Source organism: Castor canadensis, chromosome 2 (genome assembly GCF_047511655.1).
Source record: "Castor canadensis chromosome 2, mCasCan1.hap1v2, whole genome shotgun sequence".
NCBI lineage: Eukaryota > Metazoa > Chordata > Mammalia > Rodentia > Castoridae > Castor > Castor canadensis.
This window is the reverse complement of record NC_133387.1, coordinates 109,166,399-109,189,499: the sequence shown is the minus strand read 5'-3', so window position 1 is coordinate 109,189,499 and position 23,101 is coordinate 109,166,399. Positions and strand designations below refer to the sequence as shown.

At 38.6% G+C, this 23,101-nt stretch overlaps 1 protein-coding gene and 1 non-coding gene across 5 annotated transcripts in view; one reads left to right on the top strand and one right to left on the bottom strand.

Moving 5' to 3' along the window:
* Positions 1 to 23,101, top strand: part of Vwc2 (von Willebrand factor C domain containing 2) — a 179,402-nt gene that overhangs the window by 39,443 nt on the left and 116,858 nt on the right. The window lies entirely within an intron of this gene.
* Positions 8,384 to 8,456, bottom strand: Trnaa-agc (transfer RNA alanine (anticodon AGC)). The gene has a single exon. It is a non-coding gene; the product is annotated as a tRNA-Ala (tRNA).

Here is a 23,101-nt window from a genome sequence, read left to right as displayed (position 1 = left end):
GCCTTGAATATAAATAAATGATCACAAATCAAATACACTTTAATATATTCACTTTGTTGACTTGTGTAGATAAATCTCCCAAAGTTTTTCTTTTGATAAAATGAATGTTTTGTGGCACTGATTTTATTATTTTTTCCCAACAATGATACAAACAGTGAGCTTCACATTGACTTTCAAGAATTCAGCTTTTCTTAGAGATGGATGCACTTCAGAAATTCATGGCATTGCTTGCTTTACATCCTGGGTCTTGGACGTGCTTATCTGAGTTAAGTAGGCACAAAGCTCCCAGTAGTGGTTAGACTTCTGTGTGTGGGCTGTCATCTTATTTAATGGGGCATCAGTGGTGAAACATGAGGGCCTAGCTGGAATTAGCTGTTCCTCTCAAAGGTGGAATTTGGTACCCTAAGGAGGGGATATGATGTGTATCAAAGACACAAAGTCACTGGATATAAAGCCTGTATATCTCCCACAAGTCTCACTGCTACTTGATGATAGTTATTTGCAATTTTATTTTCATAACAAAATTAAATATAGGTTTTTTGGAGAGAAGTGAAAAACATTTTTGAAATTTTAAGATAAACACTGAGATTTCAAATGATTAGATGCACTCTCATGGGAAATATGGAAGACACACTGACTGGTGATCTGGTGGAGCTGTGAGCTGGTTTTCCTGTGTTTCAGAGTAGGATGAGAACACAGTTAAAATTTATGGAGGGAGTTGGAAAAAACTGAATGATGTGTGTGTGTGTGTGTGTGTGTGTGTGTGTGTGTGGTGGGGGCGCTTCCGGTCAAGATTCTTTCCCAAAGAAATGATGGAGAGTAGATAATACTGAAATACATTGCATCTGTGTAGGAAAAGGCAAAACAAAATGCACCAAAAGCTGTTGAATAATAAGGGGTGAAGGGAGAAAGGGGAAGGAGAGTAATAGAGGGTTAGACTGGTTACAGTACAGTATATTCACAGGTGAAATACCTTTGTGAAACCCCTCTGGACAATGAATGTACATTTAAATAATGAAGGACAGGAATGTAAAACAGGTCCTATTAGGGAAAGGATGGTAGTGGGGGGAAGGGGGAAGTACTGTGGATGTGGTCCATGTTCTTTATGTATTTGTATGAAAATAGAATCATGAAACCTGTCAGTCATTTTAAGTAAGAGGGAGGGGGATGAGAGAGAATGATGGTGGGGATCAACCTAACCAAGGTACCTTATAAGCATATATGGAAATGTTACAATGAAACCCCTCAAATAACTAATATATGCTAATAAAAATGTTTTCAAAAAGGAAAAAAAAGAAAAGCTTGCTGCTATATGGTATCACCATTGAATTTTTCTTTTTTTTTATACAAAGAAATAATACCAGTCTTATGGGAATACCATCATTATTTTTTCATTTTTATTGGCATGTATTCATTGTACAGAGGGGATTGATTGTGACAATTCCCAATAGCCTTACATTGTACATTGGTTAGCTCACCCCCATAATCTCCCCACCCTAATCCCCTCCTCACCCCCTTAAAGCAATTGCAAGAAGTTTCTTTGTCCTATTTCATATAAGTATATGAAGTCCATCAATCATATTCCCTCACCTTCCTCTCCTTCATTCACCTTCTCCCCTTCACAAGTAACGCCCCCCACATGCTGTACCTATTTTATAGTCCTGTCAACACTGTCTTTATTTATAGATGGCATGATTACATCCATGAAAATAAAAGAACTTCAAAATATCAAAATAAATAGTTGATTTTAACAAGATTATTTAGCAAGGTCAGTGTTTAAAAAGTCAGCCATTTTGTATATACTATCAAAAAGGGAAATGAATAAAAAACTATGGTTTCAAATAACAGCAAACATATCATATAAGCAGAAGTAAACCCTACTAAATTGTACCAGATCTCCACACTTAAAAATCAGAAATCCTTATTGAGAGAAATGCAAGAAAATCTGAGTGAACAGAGGGACTCAGGACAGGAAGACTCAATGTGACACCATCAGGCTGCTTCAAATTAACATATTGATTCAGACAGTTCCATTCAAAAAGATCTAACAATTTTTTATGCAAATTACCAGATTAGTTCTATCATCCAAAAGGGAATACAAAAGCTAAAAACAGGCTGGTGAATTATCCAAGAACAACAAAGCTGGAAAATGTACCTCCTGAGTTATTAAAATTAATTCAAAGTCATAATAACTTATACAGTGTCATATGGTCCCCAAAAGAGACAGATAACAAATGGAGCAGAACAGAGCCAGGAAAAAAACCTGTGTATGTGATGTCATCTAGTGTGTGACCAAGCTGAAACTGTAGTACAATGGACAGCGGAGTCATCAACCCATTGAACAGTGCTGAGCCAATTGAATGGCAGATAGAGATGAAAGGTATGTTGACTCTTTTCCTCACACTTCGCACACCAAGAAAATCCCAATAGATTGCAGATTTAAATATGAAAGTAAAGCAATGATGTTAGATGAAAACAAAGAAGAACATTTTTATGATTTTGAATAGGTGAGGGTTAATGTAAAAGGTCTCAGAAAGCATTAACCATAAGGAAAGAATTGACAAGTTGGATTTTATTAAGATTAACAATCATTTTTATTAAACAGCAGCATTCAGCAGGTGCAACTGGTGAATGCATAAATGAAATGTAGTGTATTTGTACAATGGCAATGAATCCACACTACTTAGTATCCATACTGCTTAGCATGGAAAATAAATAAATTAATGATATGTGCTACCACATGGATGAGCCAGTTGCAAAAGATCACATATTTAATGATCTATTTATTTGAAATATTACAAGATGGCAAATTTATATAAAGAGAAAGTCAATTAGTGATGGCCTCCAGGCTGTGATCAGTGCAGAAGGAAATGCAAACAAGCACAAGGGGATTTAAATTGATGTTCAGAGTGCTGTGAGTAAGCTTTACCTTGATCCGTCCAACCCCTTCCATTGAGAAATGTAGCCCATTTTTATATTCTCTGGAGATCTTTACCTTAACAGCTCTTTTGTGCAAAATTGAGAATAATGGAAAATGGTCCTTTTTTGCAAACATTGATTGAATTTTTACTTTTAAAACAAAGATGTTGCAGATAGATTGCCCCAAGTAGTTGATACCAGCTTATGAAGATGAAGTAACTTTCTGAGTTAAGTGCACCTCTAGACTTCTATTCAGTGGTATTATTTAGGTATGTGTGAGGACACGGATCAAAGATGCATCTTCACTAGGCTTGGACATTTCAGTTTTACTCTATGTCCTTTGACCCTGCTGAGGTCCAGTCCTGAAGTCCCTTCCCTTCTCCACCTCTTTGTAATGGACTTTGAATCTCTCAAGACATGTACCCAAATGTCCTCCGTCACTTGTGAAACCTTCTTTGGCTTGGTACCTAAGCATGCCTTTCAAACTGCTGGCTATCTTCAGAACCTATAGTTGTAGTCACATTGCATTGTGGGTGTAGGCACCGTGTTTAAACATTCTCTTTTATTCAACATTTGGTTCTCCTATTACTATTTTGGTTTTTTTGGCCATACTGGGATTTGAACTCATGGCCTCACACTTGCTAGGCAGATACTCTACTGCTCAAGCCACCCAGCCCCGTTTTTGTGTTGAGTGTTTTTGAGATAGGGTGTCTCAAACTATTTGCCCAGGCTGGCTTCAAATCGCAGTACTCCTGATCTCTGTCTCTTGAGTAGCAAGATTACAGAAGTGAGCCACTGCCTGACTGGTTCTTCTTTTTTAGATTTTTGGATAGGAATGTGTATGTGGATGTACGCACTTTTTAAAAAAAAATAAAACACTGAGTTTCTTATTGTTTATATCTCTGCAAATACAAAAGTGAATCAAGTCATCCAGCTGCTCAAGTGAGATTTCCGTCTCACAACAGTATTCAAAGGAGCAAATATGTACATGGTAGTTTTCTAGCAAATTGGCAGGTGAGCAATTGTCCCATCTAACTGTATGGTAGTCTTGGGGAGAGGTCTTTTTTTTTTTTTTTTTTTGTCTTTTTCTTTTTTGGTGCTGGGATCAAACCCAGGGCCTCGTGCATGCTAGGCAAGCACTGTACCACCGAGCTACATCTCATCCCTGTGATAGTCTTATGACACAGTGCTGAACACAGATGCTTCTGGTAGCTCTATAGGGCTTCTTATATTGGCCTAATCACCAGAATAATGCTTTAGGATACCATAGAGCCTTGGATATACATTGATTGCAAATGGACTTGTAATAGTCATTAGTAAAGACTGATTTGGGATTCTTTAATATATTGAGTTGTAGAAATCTTTTGTAATTTTAGATTTGGAGGAAAGATCTAATGGCCAGTTGGGTTTTTATGTGTAGCTTTTAGATTTGAAAATACAAAGAGAGTATGATTTGAATGGAGGGTATGATGTACACCTGCCCTTCAGGAACTCATGTTCTAGAGGGAAGGTTGCCTTGTTAAAAAAAACAAACTTGTGTTCACGGTTCTACTTGAATTATGAAGAAAGTGGTGAGGAAGGTAGGAAAATAGTGAGTGATGCTGCAACAGCATCACTGTGCGTGTGGCCTTGATTTACTTTTGAATTATTTCATTAGGATAAATTTCTGGTAGTGAGATGATGACATCAAAAGTGTGGCACATTTCTATGATTCTGATGACATTACCATATTTTTACAAAAGGTTGTGCAAGTTTACAAAGCCTCTGGTTTAATTAGCAACTTAGTAATCATTTCATTCACTTAATTTGTAGAAAGTCTTGTCTCATTATTTCAATACTGAACACCTCAACTTTAAAATATCCTAGAAGGCAGTTTTTCTTCTGCAATATATGATATTTCTCTACCTTCTTAACAAAATAACATTAGACATTATTTAAATGGGTCTTGGTGATTAAAGATCATTAATGTGAAATTGTTGGACCACCCTGGAATATAATCAAGTTTTCAGAGTAAGATTTTGATTGAGCCACCCGATTTTTCTTGTATCTTTTATGTACCTGTAAAATGGAGATATCAAACATAGCTACATAGGGGATGTTTAGAGACAATGAATACGATATGTTTTGAAGACCTGCATTAATTCATTCAGCAAGCATTGACTGACCCTTTGCTGTATGCCTCAGGAAACAAAATGGCAAATAAAAAGACCTCCAGAAACACAGATCAGGTGAGAGAAATAGTGTGAGAAGGGCTCACCACTGCATAAGTATAATGCCTGGGGGTTACAGAAGGTGAGCTGAAATAGAGGAGAGTGCTGGCCCTAGGGCATAGCAGGTGTCAAGGGGAAAGCAAGCCATGTTGGTGCACTAGAATAGTCCTGTCATCCTGAGGAAGAACAAGAGGCAGGAAGTGTGAGGCAGAGCCATGTAGCTGGTCATGGATGATCATATGGAAGCCCCCCCTCTCCATGCCTTGTCAAGGAACTCAGATTTAATCTGAAGCATTAAAAAAACAAGGAAGGAATTTTAGGATGGAAATCCAAATTTTTTTAAATCAACTTCCAAAATTTTTTTTGGAAAGTTCATTTTATTCTATCATTCATGGAAAGAATATTCTACATAAAACTGATCCAAAAATTTGCTATCCAGAGTTTTGGGGCATTATTCTTAAAGAAAATAATTTGGGACATAATTCTTAAAGAAAAAAATTAGTAAAGTATCCATGATGGTATACTGAATAGGAGAACAAAAATAGTATGTCTTCTAATATGTATGAATACAGAATATTTTTAAATTAATATTAATTCTTGATAACCATCATTGTCTATACATTTTTCACTTTAATTACAGAAGTAATTAAAATAGCAAAATCTCTGACAGAATTGGAGTTTTGCATCAGCTATCAACCAGTATTGTAACTTTAGGTACATTGCTTTACTTCTCTGAGTTTCAACTCCCTTTTCTGAAAATAAGGGTAAAAGATATTTGTCAAAGATCACTTATTACAAAATTGTGCCTTAATAAGTACTCTTGGGTTTGTGTTAGTGCTTAAATGAAATTAGTTTTAGCCTTTCTAAAATCTTTAACAATCAAGGACTTGCTATATTTACAAATGCCTAGAAGAATGTCTGTCAAAGCATGATCTGGAACTCCTGAGAGTTCCCAAGACTAGGGTTCATGAGTCAACCTTCAAAATTTTTTGCATGAACACTGTGGCAGTTTGGCCAAACTCAAGCAGGTGGACCAAGGCTGTAGAAGAGATTAAGTTTCCAGCTGTACTTTACAGGCAAAGCCTTCTCAGAGATTATCCATTCATACTCCTTCACCATTATTCATCTGCTAAAAGCTGTTTGGTCATTAATACAGTGGTCTAAAAACTCTCCAGCCTGTGTCCTCAGCAAAAGGGAAATCAATTGTCACAGTGTACAATGAAGCCATTCATCCAAAGACAGATAACTGCCACACGCACAAGATGATCAATGGCGCCATTACCACAGGTAACTTGAATCACATCCGAAACACTTGCGTGGGACACATCCTGGTAGAAATGGTCGGCCAGTGGTGGACAGTGTGAAGACAAATAACCCTGTGGATGACTTGCCCGATCTGTCTCCGTCTGCGGGAGGGTGAGCCAATGAATATTCTTAGCCTGGGTTTTCAGTGGATGCTTCCAGGGAATGTAAAATACCCTCTTTGTTGATCAGAACACACATTCTACTCTTATACCAGCAGCAAAGCCCGAACCATTTATTTGTCTTTCAGGAAGATAAACTTCAGGTATAAAAGAGCCCATTACCCAGGAGGTATCCATAAACCCTCAGTTCTGAAAACTGCATCGCATCCCTCCGAAAACAAATGTTTTCACTTAAGAGCACTTACGATTTGCAGATCCTGACAGCTGTGAACTGAATTCATCTTTAATCACACATTCACTGAGTGCCTTTTGAAAGCATATCAGCATGAGTAAAGAATTATCATATGGGGAAAGAATGTTGCCAGTTCTTTAATTAGGAACACCGGAGATTTTTAGATGACAAGGATTGTATGCCTCTGTAGTGAATTTGTGCTTACGCACAAACTTATACACTGGTTAAGGATCATAGTTGCTTAAACAACTGTTTGGTTACTTGAGGAGCACACTAACATAGATAAAAAGGAACACACTGGATGTAGTCACCCCACCAAATGCTGGCCATGTCTGCATTCAGGCACATTTAGGAAAGAAAGGAGGGCTAAAAATGAGAGAAAAGTTGAAAAAAGGCAACTGGAATGCAGTACAAGGAAGGAGTTTTTAATCACTTGAATTACTCTTCTGAGGCATCCAGAAGATAGGGAGCCAAATGCAGAGATAGCATTCTTCCCAGAGTGGTTGAGCTGACTGGAATTCTTTAACACTAACCATCTAGGAACTGGAGAGCATCATCATAAGTGAAGTTAGTCAGGTTCAGAAAGCCAAAAAAAAGTGCCAAAAAGTGCATGTTTTCTCTCATATGTAGAATATAGATCCAATACAAATACAGCAATATTATGAAAAACAGGACAAGCCAAGGGAAGGTCACATACGAGAAAGAGTAAAAGAAAGAAGTTAAGAAGGTGAATATGGCTGATGTGCTCTCTATACAAAAATGAACATAGAATTTTTAAACTAGTTGAAACCACCATAAGAAAGGGACTAAGGAAGAAAGAAGAAAAGTAGAAGAGATGAACCAATTTGGGTTATAATACATATATACACGGAAATGCCACAAGCAAACTCCCTGGGTAGCTATCTTCAACAAACAAAAATGTAATTTTTTTCTTTCTTTTCCAAAATTGGAGAACAGAAGGGTAGAACAGGTCCTGCCTGGGGGTGGGGTATTTGATACTAGTGTGTGGGGGGAGGTGGGGAAAAGGTGTAAGAGGGTGAATATGTTGCAAATACTGTGTGCACATGTATGCAAATGGACAAATGAGACCTGTTAAAACTATTCCAGTAATGGGGGGAAGGGGAATAAAGGAGAATGGTGGAGGGGGTGAATTCAACTATGATATATTTGATATACTATAAGGACTTTTGTAAATGCCACAATGTACCTCCACCCAGCACATAAAAAAATACTAAGCATCTATTATTCAATGACACTAATGCATGAATGTCTCAGATGTGATAATTCAGCTATCCATTTTGGGGGTACCGGCAGAATGATATCTTTTCTTCAGTTAATTGACAAGTTTTCTTAGTTTTCCTCACCTTGTCATGCCTTATCACCTTTTCCTGAAGAGTACGAGAGAGAAACATCAGATCCAGGCAGGAGGAACTAACAGCTCCCCAAGAGCAGGGTTGATGGGCCTGCCCCTTACACCTCCTGCTGGGGCCACCTGGGATAGGTATACCTCACTTTCTCCATCTATAAGTAGGATCAATAAAATAAGAGAGAATATAGGTGAACTTGTCTTAAAAATCTTAAAGTCATTTATTTATTTTTGGCAGCACTGAGGTTTGAACTCAGGGCCTCATGCTTGCTAGGCAGACACTTTACCACTTGAGCCACGCTACCTGTCCTATTTCAATGTCTTTTAAAGGAGAGCAAATGTCTTAGCAAATGAAGCAAGTTTAATTAATATTCATGGAATATGTCACACATGTCTCCTAAAAATGTAAAATTCACTTATTTCATAATTGGACTTTTGAAGCCCTCTCATCTGGCCTCTTGGAAAGGTGGACCGTTAGGGTACAGACAGCTTCCCAGATATCTGAAGTTCCCTGTGTCACCAAGCCACCACTCCTGTCTTGAGACTACACAGAATTGTTGATACATCTATCCACATCCATCTATTTTTCTTAGTTGTTCACCCTACCCAGAATGCCTTGAAATCCATCTGGAGCAAGTAAAATTCTACTTGTTCTAAAGGGTCAAAGCAAATGTGTGTCTCTTGCCTTCCACTACCCTGACACACAGACACCTTCATCTTCATGTTCACAGGAAGTATGTGTGTGCCCTGCCATGGTACTCAACACTCTCAGGTGTCATGATGTACACATCTGTTTTAGTCCCATAAGACAGTAGACGACCCTGATGACAGGAACCAGAACTTGCTCCATCCTTCACAGCCATGTCCACAAAGCACAAAGGACACAGGAGCAGAGACATCTGGCCAGGCTGTGAAGCCTACATTGCAAAATATATATTTTTTTTTACTGAAGAAGACAAACACTAATCCTTGTACTTTCATAGTTAAAATGAACTCCATTACAAAAAACAAGTTGACAAAAGCAAACAAGAGTTTATTAACATGCATTTTCACATATACATGGAAGTGGCTTTGAATTCCAGTGTGTACAGCATCCTCAATGAAACCCAATAAATGCTACAAGACAAAGGACAAGGACTCCAAGTCTCTGGGTGGCAACTTGGGTAGATAAAGCTGTTAGGGAAGATTGTAGATATCCTGTAGTACCACTCCAGGCCCACCAGGGACTAGAACCATCCTCAGCAGTTAGCCTGTGTTCTACCTGAGAGAGATCAGGCCCACTTTGTCTGTGTCCTACTTTTAAGTAAATAGAAGAAGGGCAGAAAGATTTTCTGTGTCTGCTTTTTAATTGTTTTCTGTTCCATAATCCTTCATATTTTGGGGAGGCCTGTTCTCATAATATAGTTCCCAGGTTTGAATTCCTTCTAAAGTGAGAAGGAAGATACCAAGCTTACCTTGGGAGAAACTGGCCCTACTGATCAGAATGAAACCGTTGAAAGAAATGATGGTGAGTTTTTTAACCTCTTGCAAACAAACCACAGTACTGTTGTACGCTACAACTTCTTTGTTAGCCAGCAACATCTCACAGGTGACTGTGGTCACACTCCAGGCTCCATAAAGAATGGTCACAATACAGTCTGACAATCACACTCTAAAACAGCATCAGGATAACGAAGACACCAAGGCTCTTCTCTCTGGTTCCCATGAGTGATAGAAGCTGAAGGAAAGGCTCATTTATTAAGATTTTAAAAGCAGAGGGAGAATAAAAGGCTATTTGTTTCAAAGAAATTCATTTCTGCCCAGTCGAGTCTTACTCTAGAGGAATTTGGTTGGGAATGTAAATTTATTTTTTAAAAAATGACGCTTAGTTGCTGCAGACAAGTGTTTGGTTTTTCTTTTAATAATCCTGAAATGTTTCACCAGTCACATTTTGTTCCAAAATTCCATTCTCCTGAAAAGAATTTGATTTTTCTTTCTGGTTCTAAAGGGACACAAATAACAGGTATTGTACATGCTGAGAATACTTGTATTCGTTCTTCCTCTCAGGTAGCCCGGCACTACCATTGCAGTCCCTCATTAAACTGGTAATAATTTGTCACTTGAAACTTACCAAATAGGTGACAAGTGACAGTCATACTCCAAACGTACAGGCTGAAGAAGCCTGAGGGACGGGCATCCTGGGTGGTGAAGTAGTGAGATGGGAGCTGTACTTCCATCCCCTCCAGGGGCCAAACTGGACCAGAGCCCAGAGCTGAGCTGTGCTCCCCTTCCAGACTAGGAATTAAAGGAAGAGCTTTCTTGTTAGGCAATATCACAAAAAAGTGACTATAGTCACCCATTGGTATCTCCAGGATGGGTTCCAGGACCCCTGCAGATACTAAAATTTGCAGCTGCTTGAGTCATTGTATAAAATGACATACTATTTATGTATCATTTGCATCCTCCCACATACTTCATTTTGTTATTTTCAAATTTTTTATTTGCATATATTAGTTGTACAGAGAAGTTTCATTGTGACATTCACATATGTGCTTACTGTGTATCTTAATTAGATTCAGCCCCTCCATCATTCTTCCTCATTCCCTCTCCCCACTTCTTAGAACAATTTCAACAGGTTTCATTGTTCTATTTTCATACACATATACAAAGTACATCCACCATATTCACCCTCCTTCACCCTCTCAATTTATCCCCCTCCCATATACACACTGGTACCCACCTTTGGACAGGACCAGTTTCACCTTCTTGTCCTTCATTTTTTAAGTGTGTATTGACTGTTCAAGGGGGTTTCACTTTGGTATTCCACACATATGTACATCATTCTTTTAATCAGATTAACCCCCTCTTTTACTTACTCTTTCTCTATCACCCTGCTCCCCTGTTGTTCAATACTCTCAGTGCATTGTGTTATACTATCTTCATAAACAGAAGCAATGTGTTTCAATATTATTCACTATTTGTTGTTATCTTTTCCTCTCCTGCCTCACCTTAATCTCCCATATACTTTACATTGCCTCAAGATTCCTTATAAGAACTTACACAATACAGATGTACATAATTGTTATACTGCATTGTGTGAAGAATAGTAATAAGAAAAATGTCTATCCATGTTCAGTAGAGACTCAAAAAAAAACAAAAACAAAAACAAAACTTCTCAATATCAGTGCTATACTTGGATTTTAAAGGTCCCCCAGAAGAGACTTACATGTTGGAGGCTTGATTCCCTGGGAGATGCTATTAGAAGGTAAAGACCCTTGAAGCAGAGGGGCCTAGTGAAAGGTTTGGGGGTAATTTGGGGCAATCCCTTACAGGGCACAGCCTCTTTCTTTCCTTTGCTTCCTGGCCATGAGGCGATCAGTTTTGTGGTGTCATATGTACCCCACCATTAACATTCAGCAACCCTTACAGAGGCCTAAAAGCAATGGGTCTGCCCAATCAGGGGCTCGAAAATAGTGAGCCTTGTAAGATAAACTTTTTCTCTTTATAAGTTGTTTATCTCAGGAATTTGTTATTGTAAGCTGACCAGAACACTCAGATTGGCTGACTATACAGATTACCAGACTCTGATGTGGAGCACTGACTGTGATTCATTTGTTAAAGCACTAGCATTTTGCTACTAATCCTTTCCTTAGTAATGAGAGGGGACTGGGAGAAAAGGAAGGGAGGGAGGGAAGGGAATGTTTAGTCAATATTTAGCAGTTTTTCAGTTTTTTAAGTCTATTGATAATCAATATTGGATTTCACAAACTTTGCCCTGTCATTGATGGGGGCTGTAAAGAAGTCACTGAGCAGAGACAGACAAACTGAAAGTCACAAACCTGCTTACAAAGCATGGATTTCTAGTTCAAAGCTAGTAGTTATTCTTAGAAGACATTCATAACTTATAAAGCAGGAGAATGCTTCTCCCTGCCCCTTTCTGAGCTGAGACTGCTCCTGGAGAGCAGCTGATTCCTGCCCTAGACAGGTGTCATTCATTTTCAACAGTCAGGATGTTTGCAGTTGTACAAAAAGTAAAGCAACTGCATATTACTGGTTCCAACTGCAGAAGGAAAACTTAAGTCATGTTAATTTTTTATCTGGATCTCCTTTGCTTGAAGTAGAAAATCATTTCAATAATTTGAAAAACAAAGTCAGTCATAGTTTTTGTGTGTGTGTGTTTAATTCAATTCTTGGAATCAAAACAAAGCTTTTGGATGTTAATCCCATCAAAGATAAAACAGCTCATGATATTACTAGTTTTATCTTAAGCTCATTTAAAATTTCAGTGTTGAAATTAAAGTCGTTTCTTGACTGTGAATAAATTTTTGGCATAGCAAAGGTCATTATAAAAACCATGGTCTTCAAAAATCGTATGTTCTCCCTCATATGTGGACATTAGATCAAGGGCAAACACAACAAGGGGATTGGACTATGAGCACATGATAAAAGTGAGAGCACACAAGGAAGGGGTGAGGATAGGTAAGACACCTAAAAAACTAGCTAGCATTTGTTGCCCTTAACGCAGAGAAGCTAAAGCAGATACCTTAAAGCAACTGAGGCCAATAGGAAAAGGGGAACAGGTACTAGAGAAAAGGTTAGATCAAAAAGAATTAACCTAGAAGGTAACACCCACGCACAGGAAATCAAAGTGAGTCAATGCCCTGTATAGCTATCCTTATCTCAACCAGCAAAAACCCTTGTTCCTTCCTATTATTGCTTATACTCTCTCTATAACAAAATTAGAAATAAGGGCAAAATAGTTTCTGCTGGGGGGAGAAGAAGGGGGGAGTGGGTGGTAAGGGAGGGGGTGGGGGCAGGGGGGAGAAATGAACCAAGCCTTGTATGCACATATGAATAATAAAAGAAAAATGAAAAAAAAAACCCATGGTCTTACTTACTGTGGAAACCAACAGAGTAGAAATATACTTGGATTTGATTGTGTTGCATGTACTATTCATAATTTCATTCCAATAAACTGATAGCTATAACTGTCAAAATATACCAACTTTATGAACCCATCTTTGGCAAGTAGAGTAAGTTCACCTTGACAGTTGAGCCTTCTCTCTCATCACCTGGATTTTCTTTAGATTTGATTGGGGCTCAGAAGAGCTACTTTGATATCAACCTGAATAGGTTCCTTTGTTAGGAACAAAGTTTTGACTTTTTTTTTTTTTTTTAGTGTATGAATTCTTTCAAAATCAATTGAAAGTCTTTAATCACAGTACTCAACAAATAGAAAAAAATCCAAACCTCTAGCTTTTAAAGTTGCTCTTATTGGAACGATTATGTGTTATCATATACAACTCGTACAGCATTTTATTTCTTCTCTAAATCAAATTTATTGAGTTATAAATTACACACAACAAAAAGCCTCCCTTTCACCATGTAGTGTACTTCTCAGTCTTCTACCCCAGACACCTGCTGGTATGCCTCTGTCATGGTGACTCTTTTCAACCTGCCTTTTGTAGAATGTCGTGTGAATGGAGTAACAGAGTTATGAGTCTTTATGTTGGCGTCTGTCACCTACAATACTACTTTAAGATTCATCTGTGCTGTTGCCTGAATCCATCTCTTCACTTTTATTGGTGGGTAGAATTCCATTGTATAGACATATCACACTTCACCCATTTACTACATAATGGACTCTTGAGTTGTTTTCAGCTTCTGACTTGTGTGAATAGTGCTGCTGTGAACATTTGGTGAGTAAGCTTTTGTGTAATAATGTGTTTTATTTATCTTGGGTAGATTCCTAAGAATGGAACAATGGGGAGTAAGAGAATGAATTTTGCTTGGTAAGAAGCTGCCAAATAGTTTCCCAAAGTGGCTTTTCTATGATGCATTATTTTCAATAGTGTGTGAGTGCTCTCGTTTGTTTTGTAATTATATATTAGGCATGATTATAGGTTTTTAGCACGGCAGGATATAACATGGTAGCACATAGAAGAAAGGCAGAACTCTTTGTTACCTATAGATTCCAACAAGGAAAGGCTGACACTTGGAGATTCTCTGTGCGCTGCATGCAGTGACCGCGTTCTTCGAGCTTACGTATGGGAAGTGGTTTTGGAAAGAATGTGGTGGAGTAGCTGAGATTCCTGGAGACGGGGCATTTTGAATAATTCCAAGTAAGAAGGGACATTCCTGGCTATTAGGTTTGCAGAGGCCTCTGGCCAGCTGGTTACATGTGTGTTGTAAAGTCAGGAGTCACAGCCAGATGGGAGAAACAGCTGGATGGGGCTCTTAGCTAATTGTCTGTGGAGAACATTGAGAGATTTTAATGATGACATCAAACCTGGGGAAAATAGCACGTGGGAAAGTATTCTATTACTCAGGTACCCCACATCACTACAAAGGCCTGGTATTGACAATGTTCAATTTTAGAAATTCTACAAAGTCCAGTGGACTGGACTTTGATTTCCATGTTGATTGATGGGGGACATCTTTTTCTTATGTTACACAACCATCTGTATAATATATTTCCTAAAGTTCAAATCCTTGGCTCACATTTATTAAATTGTTTGATTCTTGTGATTGACTTGAGAAGTTAATTGAGCTGGGTTTTTGTGGCTCATGCCTGTAATCCTAGCTACTCAGAAGGCAGAGATCAGGAAGATCACGGTTACAAATTAGATTCAGTTTTTTGAATCCACTAACATTTTATCTGTGGCTTAATACACAATCTTTTTTAATGTTATAAAATATTTGGAAGAAATTTATTCTCTTTTCTTTTGCTGTAGGATTCCATATGTGAGAATACCAAATTAAGCTTGCTAAAAAAAATTACGGTATTTTCAAACTGAAGATGTAGAGTGGAAGACTTCTGATGGTAGTGGTGGTGTCCTCAAAAAAAAGAAAACCCTCACAAATAACAATGATGAAACCTAGATGAAAGGAATAACTGTTGGGAGGTACAGGGATACCACTCAAATGAGGTAGAAAGTCCAAGAGGTTAGAAGTTCCTAGATTTTTTTCCTAAGGTGACCCCAACAACCTTCTGTCTACTCCATTCATAGAAAACCAGTCTTACTGCCTCAAACACAAAGTCAGGGTCAGCAGAGAGCTGGAAATACTACCAGGCAGAGGAGTAATATCCAAAATCCAGTATAAACTGCCTATAATCTTAGACAACCAGTAAGTAAAGATGTACAGTGGGGAGTCTGGGGAAAGAGTAGGTGTAATGAGAAAGGAGTCTAATCTTTAAAGACTGCATACCTCAAAAGAACATCTGTGAACCAACACTGGTAGCTCAAGCCTGTAATCCTAGCTACTGCAACTGGAAGGATCACACACAGAGGCCAGCCCAGACAAATAGTTCCCAAGACCCCCAACTCCAAAATAACCAGAGCAAAATGGACTGGGAATGTGGTTCAAGTAGTAGAGCACCTGCTTTGCAAGAATGAAGGCCTGAGTTCAAACCCCAGTTCTCCAAAAAAAAAAAAAAAAAAAAAAAAGAACAAAAAACAAAACGAGCAAACCAGGTTTGTGAATCTGCTTAGCTTTTGAGTATGAATTTCCCAACACACAAGCAACTCAAGCATGAGAAAGCTAAGGACTTACTGGCTTGAGCTTTCAGAGGGCACAGATAGCATTGGTACAGCAGCTAGAAAGTAAACAGAATTAGGCAATACAGAGCAAGGCTGCCTCTAAAATACCGGCAAAAAATTGCACAAATACTTGACTGACCGGTAAACTATGCAGGCACAGTGAGACCCCAAAAGGACCAGGCTAAAAAAGAGCAGCTGCTATAAATAAAGCACAAAAGAAATGAACAGAACCCCAAAACTGGAATAAGCTGCTACCCTACACAGAGGTTCTGTCTATTCACAATCTGTGTACAAGCAAGCGAAGTACCTACAAGAGCAAAAAACTATCACTCTTCAGAAGAAACAACAGAATCCAGACTTGCTGCAACATAATAAATACAACACAGTATTTCTAAAACCAAAGTTAATATCTAGAAAAAGAAACAATGAAATAAAAAAAATGTGCTGCCCATGCTAAAAAAGGAATAAAATACCATAGAAAGTGAATTTGAAAGGGTCTAGATGTCGGATTCTGTAGACAAGCTTCAAAGCATCTGTTAAAATACATTAAATATGTAAGACATATGCTGTTATATGAGTCTTAGTGGGTGAACATATAGAGAATCAAAACAGAAATGGAACCTATCAGAAGTCTGTGGAATTTCCAAGGCTGAACAATGGATGAGCTGAAGTGAAGTACTCACTAGATTAACTTAACAGAAAACTGAAGGGGGAGAAGAAAGAACCAGGGTGTACAGAACAGTAATCCTTTATTTTTCTGGTAACAGATGGAAGGTTATTAAATTTATTTTCTAGAATTTAATTATATTCAAAATAAAATACTTCCATTATTTTCTGACATTCTTGCCATTGTATTATATCAGCAAATAGACACCATTTAAGAAGCCGACTTTCTACAGAGAGTAATTCTAACCCTTCTGTATAATGTCTGTTTCACTCCATGGCTCCCCCTCTTCTGGGGAGCTTCTGCAAATTGGGCATTTGGACAGCTTCCTCTGAACCTCCCATTACGTCTTCATTTGTTTAATGATGCTAGAGATTAAGCCCAGATTTCATCTCATGCATGCTTAGCATGGGCTCAAATGTTCACTGGTTCAGTCTTTGATCAGAAAATTTCCAAATTCTTTGTGCTCCACCAGGAGGAATTCATGGCAGGACATGTGGGTGTAAATGGAGTATATTAAAAGTTAGGGCAGAGAAATACAAAAGGGAGCATGGTGAGCGCAGGTGGAATGTGGAGGCAGAGAGCAGTGCTTCTCTTCTCCAGGTGCTTTTAAAAAGTTACGCTAATCTATTGGAAGGGAGGAACCAGATGATTTCCATCCAATAATCAATGAAATGGGGCAGGGCATGGGCTGTCCCTGAGCCAGAACATGGTCAGTTTCAAATGTAACAGTAAGCTGTATGAGTCCTGAGCTTTCCCTGATTTTAGCCTGCCTCACTGCCACTGAGCTCAGCCCAGCCCCTGTCACATTGTGGTGGTTTTGCTTTTTATTGTAAAATGTCATTCTTACACAAGACTGTCTTCTCTATGTATTTTTTTCAGAATGAATTTTGTTTTCCTCTATATTCTGATCAAGCCTTTTTTGGGGGTGTGATTTATATATGATAAAATGTATAGATCTTAATTATTCATGTAAATTTTGCTAGTTGTGTACACCCAACTGAGCATCACCCCAGGGAGTTCCACCCATATGTTACTGTAACTGGACTGAGTAGTTTAAGAAGACATTAGTCCAGAAAACTGCAAGTCCTGGTGTCACCTGAACAGAGACACAAATTGTAAAAAAAACACAATACTTTATTGGAAAAAAAGGAAAGAAATAGTAAGGGAAAAGAAAAGAAAAACACTGCCAGAAAAACAGGGAGCCCCTGCTTGATGGCAAGGAGACATTGATTAGCAAAACTGTATTGAAAGAAGGGAAAAGAAAGAAACACCACAAGGGAGTGGTGGGACCTGCCAGGTGGCCCAGAAGCATTGGTTTCTTTAAGTCCAATTTATAAGGTGTAAGGCAGGAAAAATGTGGGCATTCCTTAGGAAGGTGGGGGGGGTGGGGTGGCTGGCAGGTATAATTAGCACAGCCTTACACATAACAAGGGGCATTCTGTACATTGTCTTATGCTAATTTTAGGTCTTTAATTGAATGTATGAGATGTGGCCAATATTCATGAGGTCCAAAGTAAGAGGACATGGTCAAACTGGGGGCAGGCCTTTTTTTTTTTTTTTTTTTTTTTTAACAAGTAAGGCAGGAGGACTGGAAGTCACATCTCCAGAAGACGGAAGTGCCCTCTCTGGAGGACCGGAATGTTCTGCCTTCGGAAGACGAAGTTCCAGCCCAGAGGACCACTGGAGCCACAGCTGCATGGGACCTCCAAAGCGTGGAACTTTGGGACACCCAGTGCCATACAAGAGGACCTCTGGTCCCTCCCCACCGCTGCTGATGGCGAGGGTCCTCCAGGACGCCTGGTGTCATCTGGTGGGACCTCTGGTCCCACTTCATGGACCGCTGCTCGGGGTGGTCCTCCAGCCCCTCCCGTCTGTCCTACATGCAGCACAGGCCCCAGCCCCACTTCTCAGCGTGGGCTCAAGCTCCAGCTAGCCAACCACTCGGCACTGACCATGGTGGTAATGCACAGACACCGTGATCTCGGAGGCGGCGGCAGGGGCCGCAGCGTGTGTGCTGCAGTAGTTCTGGCGCGGCTGTAACGCGCAAAAGGAGCTACAGCACCTGCGCGTGCACGTGTGCCCGCTCTGGCCCGCTGCAGCTGCATGGGCCGCCACTTCTATCCAGCAGCCTCCAGCTAAAAGTCTCCCAGAGCCAGAGATGGCTGAGAGAGGGAGTGCACAGGCACAGCAGTCCACCACCAGGCGGGAGGACAGGGAGGCTTGGGGCACAGGGGACAAGGTGGGTGATGGCCCGGCATCAAACTGGGACCACGCGTGCTCTCCCCAGCCCCATGGCAATGGTGGCGACAGGCAGGGACTACACGACCCCAAGAGTTGGATCCACAGCCCCTGCTCAAGGGACCAAAAGAATTTTTTTAAATAAAGGGGAAGGGTGCCACCTCTGATGACCAAGATCCCACACCTGGCCAAACCACCTTCTTTGTATCTCCAACCTTCTCTGACTTTTTCCTCTGACCCACTCCCTTGCCCACTTACCTGCCATGCCCTTTTGCCCTAAACATCCCATCCCTACAGGGGTCACAGAAACGCTCACCATGAAGTCACATTCCTTTGTCCCAGGGCTAATAAGGACTTGTCTGCCTATCTTAGCCAAAGATTCTGAATTCCATTCAAAAGTAAAATCTAAATTAATGTATAGGTTACATCTGTGTAGCTGTGATATTAAATGTTACTCTCTTTAAATGTTAAATGTGTTTAAATTTTCTCAAGTGTGTTTTCTAAGATCAAAAACAGTGCCAATCAATTAAGGATTTAACATTGGTCAGGCATAAAGTATATCTGTAATAAAAACATTGTAACATTTAAAATTTGTTTACTCTAAAGGCAAAATTTAAAGGGGAAATTTATTCTGTCAATAAGATGTCATTTTTTACACTAAATATGAGTTTTAAATATATGCTTGAGGTAAGAAAAACTTCATAGTACCAATTAAATGCTGTCAATCATAATGACTATTCTAAAATACAATGTCCAATAAACGTTTGCAAACATGTAAATTTTAACTGTTCTCTGCCAATAACATTAGGTTTACTTGCAGCCAAGAGGTTAAAAAGAATGGGTCCTTATGTGTGGGTATTTTAAACAGGCAATGAATTATTATTATTAATTATTTTCGTTATTAAATTAATTATTTTTGTTTTTAAAATTAATAAAATTAATAAAACCTTGTTCTCAGTGTAGTATGTCAGATTCTAAACCTGTTTAAGTTCCTTTCCAAGCTGCAGAACTGTAAGTAGCTGGTTCTACAGGACTTGAATTCTTGCCTTTCTTGGTAATAACAAAGCCCCTTAATGAGAAAACCCAGGATCTAATTATTAACACCTGGAACAAACTGTACACTAACAAAACTTAAAGGTTTATTGCCATTTTCCCTAGCCGTAGTAATCCTAAATTTAGATAAGCCTTTAAAACTAAAAGGCAGGACATTAAATTCAAAGAAATTGATGTCACATTCAAGAAGGTAACAAAACCTTTTAAATCCCACCTTAGCTTGCTTCAATTTATCTGGTCTTTTCATTAGCATGACTAACTCATGTGGACACCTGTCTCCCAGGGGGAGATATCTTTTATTACTGCAACAGATTGCTATTTTGAGCCTGTATGTTGCATGTAACATGTCTTTGTGTTCCATTTGAGAGACCCTTTGGAGAGACCATGGGGTCACAGGGAATGCTGCCACCATGATGAAACCACCACATGTCTAGTGCCATCTTGCCACTCCCTAGGAATAAGAATCTCATGGATAACGCCATCCTGCCATCTTCTAAGAAAATTATAACTAACTTGTGGTTAAAATTCTCTAGATTAATAGAGTTTTTATACATGTTGTTTTTAGTGCATTGGTCTCTTAAAGATTGACAAAGAGTAGAGTGTTTGCATTGGAGATATGTTGCGAACTACTTAGGAGTCTAGCTGACTAATCTGCTAAAAATGATGACAAAAAATGGTTTGTTTAGTAAGAGTAAACTCCAAATTAATGTGATTGCTTTGTGTGTCATTGTGTGTGTTTTTTGTGTATGTCTTTGTTTCCAACCAATTGTGGCCACATAATTTTTACTTTTTTGAGCTCATTATGCATGCTTACATTCTTTGGCATGCCTAGATCAAAACATCTGTGTGTGTGTGTGTGTGTGTGTGTGTGTGTGTGTTTAGATGTCTTTAGGATGGTTCTCAAGCTGCTTTTATAAAGTGTACAACTGTCTCAAAAGTTATCAAAAGTTCTAATCCCAACTGGGCCTACCTAGTCTCTGCCTTAAAACTAAAAAAAAAAAAAAAAAAAAATCATAAACAGTAAACTCTTTTATTCTGTTATGAGTGTAATTTACATTCTCTTTTATAATTAGGTTTATTGATCCATGTGTTCTTATAGATGGCTATTATTAAACAGATGGTTTGATTCAATTTTCTTCCTAAGTCTTTTAAGGTATAAGGTAACCAGAAGTTTTATTAAAAAGAGTATTATTTAAATTTGGGTTTTTATGACGGTTGTCTCAAAATACAAATTAAGGTCTTTTTTTATTGTTTTATTATTCATATGTGCATACAACGCTTGGGTCATTTCTCCCCCATGCCCCTACCCCCTCCCTTACAGCCCACTCCGCCCCCTCCCTCTAACCCCCACCCCCTCAATACCCGGCAGAAACTATTTTGCCTTTATCTCTAATTTTGTTGAAGAGAGAGTATAAGCAATAATAGGAAGGAACAAGGTTTTTGCTAGTTGAGATAAGGATAGCTATACAGGGAGTTGACTCACATAATTTCCTGTGCATGTGTGTTACCTTCTAGGTTAATTCTTTTTGATCTAATCTTTTCTGTAGTTCCTGGTCTCCTTTTCCTATTGGCCTCAGTTGTTTTTAAGGTATCTGCTTTAGTTTCTCTGCATTAAGGGCAACAAATGCTACTTAATTTTTTAGGTGTCTTACCTATCCTCACCCCTCCCTTGTGTGCTCTCACTTTTATCATGTGCTCAGTGTCCAATGCCCTTGTTGTGTTTGCCCTTGATCTAAAGCTTATAAGTTTACATATATATGTGTGTGACTGGGTTGGCTATAGTCTAAAGTTTGCCTAGGAGTTTTCTAAGGTCAAGAAAGTACTAATATATATCTTAAAAATGGGTTATGTTTTATCAAAATAACTATCAAGATCTTTTGGTGCTGTAGGCTGATAAAAATTTTTCCCAAAACCAAACAAAAGCTTACCCTCCAAATAGGATGATAAAACCTTAAGTTTTTAGGAATCTGCAAAAAAGGTAATTAATCCTAAACTACCAGTTTTGCGTATCATTAACTCCCAATGACTGAGCCTGTTAGTTTTGGGCTCTAAAGGCTACATGCAGGTCAACAACAACTGTACTATGTGTCCCAAGTCGTTCTGTTAGTTAACATCAACAGTCTAGGATGTAATTTCTTAATAACATTCAAGCCATGGCCCTCATTCATTGGGTCTCCTAACTTTATGCTTACCCCTTTATCTTTTCTGTATCTAATAATTTGAGACATCAATCTTAATTAGTTTCTTATTATTTGATTGTTAATTTTGTACTGGTTGTACAAAAAAATTCATATGAAGATGTTTCCCTTGTAATAATCAACAGATCGTCTTCCTACATATTGTTATCTTTTCATTTTATATGTTGTTTTGGTATCAGCCTCTTTGCCCAGTGCATAATAGTTCTGATGTTTTAATAGTTGGGTCAATATTAAGACTTAAAACCATCATGTTGGGGTGAAAAGACAGGCCCTTAGGAGAATGGATGATTTGAAAGAGAGTTCTCTGCCACTTGCTTGCTCCAGAGATGATTGATGGTTAGAGGGACCTGTGTGGAGTCTTTCAAAAGGTTCAGAAAGATGCTCTGTGGGTCTAAAAAGTTCTTGTTTTTCTCTCTCTGGAAGGGCAACTTTCCTCCTTTACTTTTCTTCTTTCTCACTCTCCACCAACCAGCATAGGGAATTCCATTCAGGAGCTTGTGTGCGGGGGTGGAGGGGTGAATGGATTTTTCCCCCTTCCCTTCCCCCTCTCTCTTTCCACCAATCAACATAGCAGAAACCAACATAGCCACTTGGCTGTATGCTTAAGTACTGGGAGATGCTTTGATCCTACTAACCAAAAATAAGATGACCAGCTCTCTATGTAGCCCATTTAAAATTATTTACTATTCTTTACATCCTGCCAAAACCCTAAGGTATTTTTCTAATAACACTTAAAAAATATGTTTGAACTAACTGAAAATTCTTTTAAATGGCTCTAATACTGCTAGTGCCTTGTCTCTAAATGCTACAAAATCATTTGCAGAGTTAAAAATTTATACATGTAAACAGCTATAGTTCTTTTTCCTAAGGTACAGTCTATTTAATAAGGTCTTTCACATTTCTACTCTTTATAACAAATGATTAAAACCCTACCATTTAGGCCTGACATCTGTCGTTCAGAAAAACACTGATTTATCTGACATTGACTAAATAATATATATTATATACAATTGAGCATCAAAACAGGGGCTATTTAAAATTGCTAACTCTGCCTTCCCCTAATCTTTGGAAAATTTAAAGGTTTTCAATTGTCAGTACTGTCAATACAGTACTAACTCATTACTTTACTTAACAAATATTCAGGGCTTAAACTGTAATTAACCATGTTTACTTTAAGTTTTGTCATTACAGTTCTGATCCTTCGGGGAGCATTTTCAGACAAGTCCATAAAAAATGACTCTGACAAGTGCCTACTATAAACCAGGACATTCTTA